This window comes from Mastomys coucha, unplaced genomic scaffold (assembly GCF_008632895.1).
Source record: "Mastomys coucha isolate ucsf_1 unplaced genomic scaffold, UCSF_Mcou_1 pScaffold6, whole genome shotgun sequence".
Classification (NCBI taxonomy): domain Eukaryota; kingdom Metazoa; phylum Chordata; class Mammalia; order Rodentia; family Muridae; genus Mastomys; species Mastomys coucha.
This window is the reverse complement of record NW_022196912.1, coordinates 3,783,919-3,796,472: the sequence shown is the minus strand read 5'-3', so window position 1 is coordinate 3,796,472 and position 12,554 is coordinate 3,783,919.

The window sequence follows — 12,554 nt, the reverse complement described above, 5'->3', positions numbered from 1 at the left end:
CAAAATCTTTATTTTGAAATGGGGTTTGCTGCTTCTCACATATTAAAGCCACATGGCACAAAGTTAGCATTTAACAGTGATACCCTGCATGTAAACTCTAAAATCATAACTGAGTAGCATGGGATGCTTTCACTGAATGTTGCTGAATTTCTTCTTTTTTTTAATGGGCTATTTTCTTTATTTACATTTCAAATGTTATTCCTTTTTCCGGATTCCCTCCCTCCCAGAAACACCCTATTATAATTCAAGCGTGAATGAATATTGGCTGAAATTTTCTTTAGATTAAAGACAAAGATGGAAGTTAATATCAGGAAATTGAACATTGGAAACACGTTTATTATGTGAGAGACATTTTTGGTTTTTTTAATCAAATAAAAGTTTTGAGCATTAGAAAATATTTTCTGATATTTTTTACTGTCATGTCATGTGACAACTACAGCATGAAAGTAGAAGTTAAATGTGCATTAATATTACTGTCTCTACCACTTTGAAAAGTCAGAACTATATACCAAAGACTGATTACAGTATTCACTGATTTCCATAATACATGTACACCTAGCATCCCCTGTCCCTGCATTTCTTGTAGATGGGAAAATGTTTTTTTTTTATTAGATATTTTCTTTATTTACATTCCAAATGATATCTCCTTTCCCAGTTTCCCCTCCAGGAAAAAACAAAAAACCAAACCAAACAAAACAAAACAAAAAACAAAAATCCTGTTCCCTCCCCCTTCCCCGTGCTAACCAACCCACCCTCTCCCATTTCCTGGCCCTGGCATTCCCCTACACTGGGGTATAGAACCTTCACAGGACCAAGGGCCTCTCCTCCCATTGATGACTGACTAGGCCATCCTCTGCTACATATGCAGCTGGAGCCATGAGTCCCACCATGTGTACTCTTGACTGTGTTTAATGGATTTAATTGATTTGTACAATTTCTCAAATTCTCAAAATTGAACAGTGAGGTATAGAAGCTGATCAGTTACAGCTCATATTGATTGTAAAGTGTTCAGGTTAATTTGTCTCAAGAAAGTTCTCAGGAATCTTGAACTCTACAGGGAAGCATACATGCATAGATGGGTAAGGAACCTGTTTGTTTGAGCAAAGACTCTTTGCCATGTAAGTAGCATGTGTTTCCTGAAGATAGTGGTACAGAGAAGACATGCCTCGTGATAAGATGCTAGAACAGCCATGGCTCCTGCTTCCCTCTGTGCTTTCTCTCATTGTGGTGGAAGCATTTTCTGGTTCTATTTTCCAGCATAAACTTGCCTCCGTTGGTGACATTTTAATTTGATTCTAGAACATCCTTCCATCCTGCCTGCTTTAATTTCACCACAGCATGTTTCAATAACATTTCTCAGCTTATGCTTTTGCTATTTAGCACCAGTAAGCATAAAATAAATGAGTGCTGTATTTCATAGTTAGGCACATTAGTAGGCATTAGGTAAATGTCAGAACTCTGGTCATTGTGTCACAGGATACCTTGACAAGCTTTAAGTTTCTGGAACAATTTTATGTGTGGAGAATTTAGTCCATTTACCAGCATTACAGTTTTGATTAATGATTAATTTGTAAGTTTAATTTATTTTACCAAAATGATTGTCTCTAGAAAATATCAACGACTGCCTGCCACATTTCATTTGCAGAACTGCCTCTAGAAACCTGTATGTAAATGATGAACATCTGGTTTGAAGACATCCTTTCTCTAATTTGATACTTATAGCATCAAGCTATGACTAGTTTTCTTTCTGTAACCTCTAGGGAACTTGGACCAACATAGATGAATTTTTTTCAAGCTGTTTTTATTGTTTAGAAGCAAAACTGTCTGCATACCAACCACATCCAGCTGAGGCTAGAATTAATTCTAATTACTAAGGATGCCACCATTCTTAGTGATGAGACAGCAATTGAACAATCTGTATAAGGATTGGTCTTCAGGTTCCAATATCTCTATTTGTCCCAGAATGCTCTTCAAAATGAAGCAGGCTGGATAGGGATGATTTCCAGAGATGACTTCACTGTGCTCCCCTGAGCTGATTCCTATTGCTGCTTCATCAAGTGCACTTGTGTTTCCAGTGTAAGACTCATTTTCTTTCATCCCATTGTCACAAAGGCTGTGCTACAATAGCAGCCAGACCAAGGCAGTCATTAGGATGACATCACTGACTGTTTGTACACTTCATATCTTTGGAGGGCATTTCCCTTTTTCTTTTCACACATTATTCAAAGGTAAACGTTATCCTTCATTTTAGAGGTTAATGTGATTGGTTACATCCCACTATCACAAAAGCAGTTTTGAGATGTTCATGAGTGATAATGTGCACATCATTCATAACATGTGGCAGAGATGGGTTTGCTCAGCAACTCAGAGTCTGAGAAAATTAGGGCAAGTGCATGCCTAATCTTCTTCCTAGGAAATAGAAATTCTACCTGTTCAGATGGTTCTCTGAAAAAGATATGCTGAATGTCCTTCAAATATAGCTTTCCAGTTACCAGGTTATAGTGAGATCACACTTTGCAATGATATAGTTTCTGCAGCTGTGAAGCATTTCAAGTGTGGGGATCTTGCTATCCTTCCCTCCTTACCTTCTTCTTTCCCTCCCTCCTCTCCCTTTGTTTCTTGTTCCCTGTCTCCTTTGTTTTCTTCCTTGCTCCCTTCCTCTCTCCTTCTTTCTTCTTCCTTTCTATCCTTTTTTTCCCATATTTCCCCCATCAAGTTAGTGGGTTCCCTATTGCCTGTTCATAAAGTTTTGGATAATGGAACATTTCCTAGAAATAATTATGCCTAATGTTCCCTCTGTGACTCATAAGATGGGGCACAGGGTAAATAAAATACAGGATGATATCCAAATGCTGGGCTCAAGTATTAACTCATTTCCCCCAAGAATCTGTCTCTGTTCTCATACATGTGACCTTTTACAAGATCAAGCCCTGGCCACTATAAAAGTGAAGAATTAAGTGAGTCAATGCTCATACATCTTCATAACCATAGCACAACACTTTCTTGTGCATATTCATGCAATAACTTGCTGATTCTTCTGCGCAACTCCATTGCTAACTGTTCACCCCACAGAATCTAGTCTATACTGAGCATTTATAAACATAAACTGGATCACACCACAGCATGTATATTTACAATGAATTCCAAACATGCTTTCTTTACTTCCAAAGCTTCCATGACTTGCTTCCCACTGGCCCTCCCATCTCCCATCTCCCATCCATCCCACTTTAGCTCTTAGGGACCATGCTCCAGCTACCATACAACACACTCATTTCTTTTTGTAGTCTACAAATCCTTTTCCTGTGTCTTCCTGGGACACTTTGTTTTTTTGCCACTGGTCCCCAAGAACAGGTAACTCTTGTCATTCAAATCTCAGAATAAATATCACCATAAAATAGCTCTCCTTGACACTTTGAATATATTAGCTGACCAAGTTATCTTTCTCATATCATTCTCTTTTTTATTATATATTTATATATGGGGGGGGCAAGACTGCACACATGTGTACCATGACACAAACATAAAAGACCAAGGAAAAGTTCATGGATTCCCCCACCCCCAACAAAAAACATATTTGGCAAGTGCTTTTTGTCAGTTGAGCCACCACACTGGTCCACCTCACCATAATTCAATTATCTGCAAAGCCCTGAGCATTATTAGATTTCAATCTTATTTATGGTTTTTTTTTGTTATCTATGAATGATGTTTCTATTTAACAAGAGTACAGTTTGAAGGCATAAAGGAACTTGAATGCAATTCAAGATGTAAAATATCTTTTCTGGTTTACCATTACCACACCTTCAGAGTTCAGAGTGATGTGCTAGCATATAGAAACAAAACATATGTGGCAAATAAATAAATATGTGCAAGAAATTCAAGATGCCACATGGGGAGGGATATACCTTTTCCATATCTACCTTCCATTCTATTTCTACAACACTCTGACTACATAGGCCTGTACTGAGAGCAGATAATAATTAGTTCTTCTTATAGTTTTATTCACAGTTTTCCTTTATGAATAAGGTTCTTGTTCCATATTTAAGAACTGATATTTTTATTATGAATTCTGATTATATCTTTACTATTATTACTTTGTTTTAATTTATAATACTAAAAGGTATTTATGTAATTATCTATGTAATATGTATGATTAGAGAAGTCTTCTCCAGTTTATAACTTGCTTTGCATTATCTTTGGGTGATTGCCATGGTGGGTAAGTTCACTCATGTACCCAGTCTTATCATCCTGGGAGTCAAATATGACTAGGGAGAAACAGTCAGTCCAGAAGCTTCTGCTTCAAACTGATGGTCAGAATGTGATGTGTCCTTGTTCCAACCTTTCAATATACTACCACATTTAACCCTTTCTAAGACTTATCCCTTCCTACATTTCAACATCTTGAAATAAAACCTAAAGCTTCACTATGTGGCAACGTCTGTCTTCAAGATGTGACTTGTGATCTTAGGACTTGGCCCCTTTGATAGTACTCAGCTCCATTGTAAGGTGATTCTTCCTATACTCAGTCAAGAGGCCATGAGACAATCATTTGAAGAAAGATTCTGAATCCTGCTTCTGGCTTAAAAACATTCCATTAACACTTTCTGGAAGAAAACCACTAGCATTAAAATTGTAGATAGGGTGTCTGTATTCCCACTTCCCAACCCTCATCTTATGCTTTAATTGTTTCCATGGAAATCTTAACAGAATAATTTGGGTAAATAATATATTCACATAGTTAAAAAGTGAAAACCTCTCTATCATCTGCAGTAAATCTTTCTTGCATCTCTGCCCTGCTGTGCACATTCTATTACACAGACATGTCATGGGTTGTTTAACTGGCCTTTGTATGCCAATGCTTTGAGTGATCTTAATAAATTGTTACAGAAAGAGTGTAATAACTTGTGTGGGTGACTTCCAAATGAAGTTCTGGAGGCAAAGGAAACATTAGATGTGATTGAAACTATGTCCACTCAAAACCAACTCAACAAGAGGCCTTCAGAATTGGCCTTTGTGGGAAATATAGTGAAGGAGAGGAGGCCATGACTCCGTGAGGTGGGCACTCACCCAATGGCTAGTGTCTTTGAAAAAAAGAAGATATGTATAGCAACACACAGGAAAGAATGCATGTGACACTGGAAGCAGATGGTGGGATGCCATAAGCTTCCAACAACTGGGGGCTGCTATCGACAGACAAGGCAGATTTCTTCCACAGAGCTTGTTCAGTGACTCCAGTGATCCCTTGATTTTGGTCTTACAGTCTCCATGACTTAAGGAGTGACTTCTGGTTGTTTTAAGCTAACATGTTGCGATGCTTTGTTAAACAATGGATTTGTGATATGAGCACTGTATCCATATCCTCCCATGCTACCCTCCAACTAGCATAGCATGGCATGAGTGCTGTCTATTACCCTTACCAGCAGAAGACACGATTATACTACTGTATTGCTTCTCATTTGACAATAAATAATAAAAAGTGCCTTGTGTAGTTTTAAATTTTATTTCTCTTCTACAACTAGGTACCTTGTAATTTGTTTAAGGGCTTTTAACATTTTCCCCCATGACTTTTATTTATATATTTTGCGATTTTGTTTAATTATTATCATTTTTTTTACTTTATAATATTGACTATATGGTATATATTATTACAATTATCTTCTTTGGGTCATCATTGTTTTTTGAAATACTAATTTGATAAACTGTTACCTACATTAATTTATTATTCTTTTGTGTCGTGCCAGGAATCTGAATCACTGAAAGTTGCCTGGGAGTTGATAAAGCAATATCTTTTTTATCTTCATCAAGAAGTTCATTGGAAATCTTAAAATGGTAAAGTTGGATGATCTAACTTTATCTGTTTGCAGATGGTACACAGTTGATTTCAACACCATTCTTGAAATGTTACCTTTACGATATATTGAGTTCTTGTATATATTTGGTTCTATTTCTGGAAATTCTATTCTGTTACATTGGCCTGTCTTTTTATCCACATGCCAGAAGAAACTGGTCTTGATTTTCAAAGTTCTATAAAATGTTTCTTTATACAGGTAGGAGAGTCATTTCCATCCTTGCTTCCTCTGATGGGCTCGTTCCACTTACGAAGCCCCTACCCCAGCCCCAGTTCAAATGGCCTTCCCCTGTGTTATCTGTGTCATGCACACTGTGACAATGTGACACAGGACTGGAGAGCTTTGTGTGAATTTTGTTCATTAGTTTTCATACTACTTCAGTAAGTAGAGCATAGTATTTCTCCTTTTTTAGAGATATAGAGGTGTTGTGAAATTGACCAGTATCCATAGTGTCAGAGAAACACTGTTGTAAAGGGAACAGGAAAAATACTGTTTTCAGCTAAGGCTGAATCTCAGGGAGATGCGGATTTAATCCTTTTGTCCTGTGGTATAAAGCCCACTCTAGTTTAATATGCACACATCAGAGGTTTCAAATTATCTTACTAAAATTCAGCCTTCAACAGAAGCATAGCTGTCTTTTTGACTTGCAATGTGTTCTAAGATGTGAGAAAAATCGCTATTGAAAATCATAAAGCATCTCCAGAAAATGCCAGCTTAACCCATACATCCAATTCTCTTCATGAATTCAATTTGTATTATTTGGTTGAAGAGACTGGGTTCTGAGGCCTGACATCGCAAGTGCTGGAGCTTGACACCGGGTCCACAGTTTCAGTGGGAAATTATGCAGAAAAAAAATCCTGTGGTTGCTGTCATTTGTTAGGTTTGTCTGGCTTTGCCTGGCTCCAAGCCTCTGTGTGCTTTTCTCCAGAGCAGAAAGCCTGACCAGAGGCCTGGCCTTGGGCCTTCCTCTCACTGGTGTATTCTAATCTGCTCCACCACAAACACAGACTTTCTCAATGTAGGCTGTAGGCTTTTCTAGTATTTGAGGCATTCAAATTTGTTGTGGAGCTTCCCTGTGCATTGTAGGATTCATAGCACCACCCCTTGCTTCTACACACTGAGGACTCATAGCACCCTATGTCAGTCATGACACACCGTGATGTTTCCAGACAATGCCAGCATTACTTGGGGAGAGGGTACTTGTTAGTAAACAATGTTTTCATTTATCTCAAAGATCCAACATACTGTTCTTGCTTTCCTATGTAGTTGCTAGTAACTCATGAGGCTTAACTAATTGAAATGATGTCCAATAGAAACAAAATATGAGTTTCAAATGGGAGACAGAAAATTTAATAGATATATAATCAAAGGAAAAGGCCACAGGTGGGTTCAATTTTAAGTCAATTTTCTAAAATATTAGAAAATATGTCTAACTCACTGTCTTTCAATCTATTCATCTTTGATATCTAGTATGTATTTAATATTTGCAGCACATCTCAGAAGTAGTTACTTTTTAAATGCTTAGTAGTCACAGGTGGCCAATGGCTATGGTATGGTACTAGTCTATATTTCTAAAATATTCCTTCCTTTCAATTCCCTCTGAGAGTCAGCATGCTGTTGCAATGCAAGGGTAGGTTAATCTATTTTTGTAACTCTGATGTTATGAGTCTGAAATAATTATTAATCTCTTAAACTCATAGCTTTAGTATCTATGTTAGGGAAGTAATAATAGATGCTCTTTAATCAATTGTAAGAAGCACATGGAATAGTTTGTGTGGCACAAGGCATACAACAGATGTTTCATAAGGGGTGGTTCTGTCTTCTATGCCTCTCCTGTCATCAGTAGGAACTTCAATATTTAGTTCCCCTGGGACTCACTGGAAAAAGAACACATGCCCCATCTATTATCACCATGCCCTCTACCTAATTGAATATTCCACATTAATGTAAAAGACCACAGCATTCCAGGGAATCTAAGTTCATCTCCACTTGGTCTTGCCTAACTGCTATTAATTAAGTCCTGATTAGCTGTGTCTGGGGAAATGACAATTTGAAAAACAAACCCTGAGCCCTCTCAGATTCTTTTGCTTAGTCTCAACTGAGCTCATCTTATCCTCATTCAAGAATATTCTCTTCTACTCATTTCATAGCAAACATTTCTTCAAATTTTGTCAATTCCTGAATGCATTCTGCTCATCAAGGAGGACCATCTAGCATTGTTCAAGAATCTGTGGTAGCATGCTGCCAGAAGGAGTCCTCTGCTGAGACAAATTTGATATTTGGGTAATGTTGAGAAGAAAACAGATGGCTTATAAGGATCCATTTTGTATCACAATAGATAAGATATACAAAGGAAAAAAGGTCCTTGTCATAAGGAAGATAGTGCAAATTATATACCATATGTATTCCATTTACATAAGTACGTGTTCTCCAGGATACAAAGCTCAACTGCACATGATGTCAACGACAGTTACTGTTTCCAGTTCCTTCATAGGTTTTCTATTGTAAGATAATCCCTTCTCCTTTCCAATCCCCATTTTAACTGGTGTGAAAAATGCACTGTGCAATAGAAAGTGCTCATAAAACCTCTGTTCTAGGGTATTGAATTTTCTTAAAACTTCATAGTGGGTAAAGCTTTTCTGGATCTCAGTGAGATTATTCAGAGAATGCAATCAGGATTAGTTAAATGGTGTATTTAAAGTGTCTCCTCAAGGTCAGTGTCTACTCTGAGGGAATTCATGCTTTAGAGGGAACTGGCATGTGAATAAATGATCACAAGATGGCCTATTCCAATGGAAAAGATGGGGATATTCAGGACTTTAAGAACCCAAACAAAACAGCAAATTTTTATTCATTCACCCATTTATTGAACAACAACTGTTGGGTGCATGAGTGTGTGTAGTGAGGAACGTAATATTAAAAATTAATTAATAGATAGAAAGGAAGAGAGATATTATCTTCTGGATTTCTTTCCTTGTAGAACTGTTTCTTTTCCAGGGAAGAAAATTCGTAAGAAAACTTTTTATCTTTGTTATGTCTTAAGTGTTTCTTAGATTGTGCTTTTTCTAATTACCCCTTGCCTACTTGCCTTTGATTCTGAACATAAGTGTACCTAATCAAAGCAGACAGATTCAAGAGAAAATCCAACAACTTTCCAGATCATTTTTAGCTATTATGGACATTTACTTCCTTGACCAAACTAATGAAGAGTGGCTTCCAGTTGAGAGTTGCTGTATATTTGTATGAAATGATTTGAAGACTGCTTTTCAGTTAGAGTATAGTACAATTAACACTGTATCTGTACTGAACATTTTTTTATTCTTGTTGCTAAACTAAAATATTCTCTTTTTCAGGGTCTCAGAATAGTCACCATATCTATCAATAACAATTGCACAATAGGAGTGTTGACTTCTGGTTGCATATTTTTAGAAGAGAATTGAATTCCAGATAAAGTCTTTTCACAGCAAGCATTTCCTATTTGAATTTCTTTTTATTTAGTTTCTCAGTAGTTCCATAAAGTTGAAGCATTATTATACTATCATTTTTATCATTTTATAGATAGGTCAACAGAACACAAAAGATTAAGTATTTTAACTGTGGTCATGCAGAATAACATTTCTTCAAAGCCAATACTATATCTCTACTTTCCTCAGTTTTCAAGTCTAATCACAAAATTTGTACTTGGTTTTCATAAAATATATTCACCTTTCCTGTCTTTCTTTCTGTAACTTTCTTGCCTTTAAATATACCTACTGTGTTGCTATTCATGTTTTAGTTGAAAACCTTCACAGCTGTAGGTAATCAATCAGTACTGAACATTTATTGGGTTTAGAGTGACTAAAAAATAGACAGTAACATTGCTTTCCTCAAAAACTTCAAATAGAAATATTGATGCATAAGGTTATGTTAATAATGTATCAAATGACTATAATCGCTTGTATAGAAACCTATTAGTTGTCCCAACCAGTGTAGGAATTATATAGTCAGAATACACTATAAGGGAATTCCATGTTTGAACCTACAGTTGATATTATTTGACTCAAGGATGGAGAAAATACCAAGAGAGCAGACTCAAAACTTACGTTTACACATGTATAGTTTTCTGATACATAGCAGGTATCAGGATAATATGGGAAGAAGGTAGTTTTTTCAATATGTAGTTTTTGTTACATGTCTTTTCCATACAAGAAACAAATATCTTGACCTTTATGCTATACCATCCATAAGAAGAAGGGTCATGAGAATGCAAAGCTAAAAAGCACCTGGGTGACTAGGATAACAAGTTCATTCCATTGAAATAGGCAACAACTTTTAAACTAGAATACTAAAGCATTAACTACAAAGGGATGGTTAAAATGGCCTCTATTAAAAACAAGAACTTTGTTCATCAAAAAAGATTATGAATAAATTGAACAGTCTACCAGAAATAGCAAATATGCTACAATAGATCCATCTGAAAAAAACTCTTTGAAATATGTAAATTAGTTTTAATGAATGAGAAAAATAAAGTAAAAATAAAATGGTCAAAGACTTTAAGACAATGCACATAGCTGATAAGCATAAAAAAATGTGCTTGAAACAATGAGTGTGTTGGTGCAAGAGTTTACTCCCAGCATTCAAGAGTGTGAGGCAGTTCATTACAGTCAGCCTTGGATACATAGTCACATGCAACGTCAAAAGAAAAACAAATCAAACAACTGGCAAAATTTGCTCAATATTATTAGTCACTAGGAAAGTGTAAGCCCCCTCTCCCTCAAAAATGAAGTGTCACACCACAGGTGTGATATAACATTACATCTTGATGAAAAAACAGGGCAATGGAAGCACTTACCGAGGCTTAGCATTGTGTAAATTAGTCCAATTGTGCTAGCAAAACCCTCACTGTATCCACATGTTGGTATATGTATGTACATGAACCAGCAGCTTTGTAAAAATAACTTCATAGTAGATGTATGCTATAAGTTTTTGAAAGTGCATCAAATAAGTGAAATAAAATGTTCATGGGATGAAATGGCCCAAAGCAACAAAAATGATAATCATTCCTATAGAAGGAAAATGATGCTCACATATATACTATAAGGAAAAGTACTTCCAAATAGAACTAAGGCATACCATTTTAAAAACAGACAAATAAAAGAGCAACTCTGATTTCCTTTGGATAAATGCATGGAGAGTAAAGAGTGTGCAGGAAGTTTCAAAAACCAAGAACTTTATATCTTCTGCTTAGTGGTAATTATAAGGGTATACACATATAAAATTCACTACGTTATGTCCTCTAGACTAGTGTGCTAAGTTTTGTGTTGTAAAGAGAATAATGTACCTTTAGTGATGTTCACATCCTTCTGCTTGGAATTTGGAAGGGAAATTTGGAAAGGTAATTAAGTTCAAATTCATTTTGGTGGGAAAGTTGTCCTGGACTTACTCAATAGGTCCAACCAAATCACTCTGGTCCTTAGATATGGAAAAGAATAGTGGATGGTGAATCAGTATTCAATCTAACACTGAGAACCCTGACGATGTAAAGAGGGGACAATAAGCCAAGGAATATGAGCTGCTTACCAAGTGAAAAAACCAAAGATACTGGAACTTGTGAGCAGTAGTGTGTTCTCAATGACACCTTTGGGTCAGGTTAGTGAGACTCATGACTCATAAGAGCATAAAACAATACATTTCTGCTTCTGGGAGACATTGGACTTTGATAACCTGTGGCAGCAACAATAAAAAGTTAATGCATATAAAACTATTGTTAGAAAAACAAAACATTATCAGTTTTCCTTTATCAATGGTCTTAAAAGTAATGCTTACTTGCTTTCCTGGAGTGCCCACAAAACTCCATATTTTAACAATTATTTCCCTTGCATATGCAAATCTATATCTCTTCATACTGTACAGATGCCTGGCAACAAGCGTATGTTCACTTTATATACTAGGTGCTCTATGCATGTTTGGTAAATTAAATTAAATTGGGCCATTTATGTGCATGAGAGGCAGTGACTAGGACAGACACAATTGCACTAATGTGCTCTCTCAGCCTACCTAGCAAGCTCTCCCCTGCACAGATACATTAATGTGAGTGTTTCTGAATAATGAGACTGAGGTTGTTTAAAACAGCAGGCTGGCATCAGATGAAACATTTCCATATCATTCTAGATTAAATAATACCTTTACCACTTCATGTTTTCTCTCCTGGTAATTTTGCTTTGTCCTTCACATTGGTGATTTGTTCCACATGACCACTCATTTGGGATAATAGCAGGGCCAAGAGGCATGACAAATAAGACAGGGCCAAACCTGATCACCAATATTCCATTATGCTCCCCAGAGCCATGGGCTTGGGAAAACTGTCACTGTCTTAAAACAAAGATGTTGTGCTTGAGCCTACACATTAGGAATTCAATGACTGTAGCAGCAGTGAACATATTATATAGCAAGTACAGAGACATGGCTATAAAGGGAGCTATAGTCAAAGTGAACTGCTTTTTTTGTGTGTGTGTGTCCAGTGAAACCACAGAAACTCAGTGCATATTATATGTACAGACCCATAGTATAAACAATGGGGAGCATGATAAAGAGAAGATAGATTCCATAGATTTCAAAGGGGGAATCATGCTATGGATGAAGTAAACGCTATAACAAAAACAACCCATGAACGAGACCCAAACGTAGTTTAAAATTTCAGAGGAGATTGGGAGGATTTTACCCAGAAGG